Raw genomic sequence first — 2,289 nt, 5'->3', positions numbered from 1 at the left:
TGCAACTTGCAGGGAGAAAACAGGCTGCCAGGCAGTGGCTTTAACAAGCATCCTCTCGTGAGAAGCACATTAAAACAAAACAGAAAGGAAAAGGTGCTACAACGCAGAAGCAAACACAGCAAATTGGTGGAAATAAGTTGCTTGTCATGCCTTATATATGGAAACGTTTCCTTGTTTGAGACACCACCTTGATGAGCAACTTGATGAGACTTTTTTTCTCCCTCTCTCCTTTTCTCCCTCTTTTGCTTCCCAGGGGCATATGTGATGTTACTTTGTTTTCAGTGCAAGACTGCTGAAAGAGCCCCTCTCGGTCGCCAGCAAAAGGGCCAGCTCCGCGAATCGTCTCCAAGGTCAGCGCCGTGGGATTTCCATTTGCTTCCTCGATGACAGTGTTGAAACATTGGAGCAATGGAACCTGACTGCTCAAAACTTCTCAGAGCATTTACAGGTAGAAGTTTGCAAGTTTGGGATCATTTGAACTAGCGGTGTTAAAAGCAGCCTGAAATTAATCCGGACAACGAGCTTCATCTGTTATTTATGCTAGGTCTGACGCTTAGCGTCAAAAGCACTCCAAAGAATATTTAAACAGACCTTGAATAAAAAACACGCACAGGGAAGAATCGGTGTTGTCATCTCTGTAGGATGAATGTAGCGCGTTGCTATTCTGCATTTCCCCCCTCCCCTCCCCCATCACTTCTGCTCTTTTTGAAAATCTCCTTGGCATGCCAGATCACTTCCGCAAGCTCCTGCATGATGAAGTTCTTTCCGTGCTGAACACCACCTCGTAGTGAGCTCAGCGCCCTTTCTGCCGTGCCTCAGGAGACAACTAACTACAAAGCGAAGCATACAAGGCCTAGAGTCCACTAAGAGACACTTCACACACAGCCTTCCCCCTCTTCCCCTGCCCCAACAGATTTTTCTGGGTAGGGAGAAATAGGGTGGCGCTGTGGGTTAAACCACAGAGCCTAGGACTTGCTGATCAGAAGGTTGGAGGTTCAAATCCCCGTGACGGAGTGAGCTCCCGTTGCTCGGTCCCTGCTCCTGCCAACCTAGCAGTTCAAAAGCACATCAAAGTGCAAGTAGATAAATAGGTACCTCTCCGGCAAGGAAGGTAAATGGCGTTTCCGTGCCCTGCTCTGGTTCACCAGAAGCGGCTTAGTCATGCTGGCTACATGACCCGGAAGCTGTATGCCAGCTCCCTCGGCCAGTAAAGCGAGATGAGCTCCGCAACCCCAGAGTCGGTCAGGACTGAACCTAATGGTCAGGGGTCCCTTTATCTTTAATGTGCGAAGAAGGCACATGATTGTATGTGTTGGGAAGAGGTTGACTTCCAAAATGTGAACCACAGCAAAATATGATCACACATTTCCTCCCCATGAATTAACATATGCATATCCCTTCTCCCAGTGCTTTGCATGCCGCATAATGGCCTCTCACTGACATGGGGGAACCTTTCTTTGTGTCCGCACATTTTGCTTTATTCAGTGCTAGTTCAAATTGAAATAGCATTCACGCTGTGGCAGCACAACTCAGAGAAGTGATGGGTGGGGACAGTGAGCAAACCAGCAAGCCTAGCCATCTTTGAGCTTTGCTGTTGCCACCAAGTGGATATCTTTAGCCCTCAGTAGGGACGCGGGTGGCGCTGTGGTCTAAACCACTGAGCCTCTTGGGCTTGCCGATCGGAAGGTCAGGGGTTCAAATCCCCGTGACGAGGTGGGCTCCCGTTGCTCTGTCCCAGCTCCTGCCAACCTAGCAGTTTGAAAGCACACCAGTGCAGGTAGCTAAATAGGTACCACTGCAGTGGGAAGGTAAATGGCAATTCCGTGCGCTCTGGTTTCTGTCATGGTGTTCTGTTGCACCAGAAGTGGCTTAGTCATGCTGGCCACATGACCCGGAAAGCTGTCTGTGGACAAACGCCGGCTCCCTCGGCCTGAAAGCGAGATGAATGCCACACCCCATAGTCGCTTTTGACTGGACTTAACTGTCCAGGGGTCCTTGGTTGCTTCTACCTCTGGTGTGTATTATTATTATTATTATTATTTAAAAAGCTAAGGTTTGAGCAATGCACCATACAAACTAAAATAAATAAAAATAACAGGAAAACACATCAGTGCTCAGCTTCTGTTTTTGGCATCCTGGATCTTCCATAGCAAGGGTGTCTCCCCAATGTTGCTGGACTCCGACTCCCATCATCCCTGACCATTGGCCATGCTGGATGTGCTTGATGGGAGTTGAGTCCCAACAACATCTGGAGGGCCACAGTTTTCCTGTACCTGCACTACAGTCTGG

The 2,289-nt window shown here is 48.9% G+C and overlaps 1 protein-coding gene across 1 annotated transcript in view; it reads left to right on the top strand.

Moving 5' to 3' along the window:
• LOC310743979 (uncharacterized protein) overlaps positions 1-398 on the top strand; it is a 63,387-nt gene extending 62,989 nt beyond the window's left edge. The window contains exon 13 of the mRNA XM_083574771.1: positions 254-398. The gene's annotated coding sequence lies outside the window, so the exon portion shown is untranslated. The remainder of the gene's footprint in view (positions 1-253) is intronic.
• The last annotated feature ends 1,891 nt before the right edge of the window (positions 399-2,289 follow it).

Source organism: Podarcis filfolensis, assembly GCF_964270895.1.
Source record: "Podarcis filfolensis genome assembly, chromosome: 10".
Classification (NCBI taxonomy): Eukaryota; Metazoa; Chordata; class Lepidosauria; order Squamata; family Lacertidae; genus Podarcis; species Podarcis filfolensis.
The sequence above is the reverse complement of the archived record's forward strand: the minus strand, read 5'-3'. Positions and strand labels throughout refer to the sequence as shown.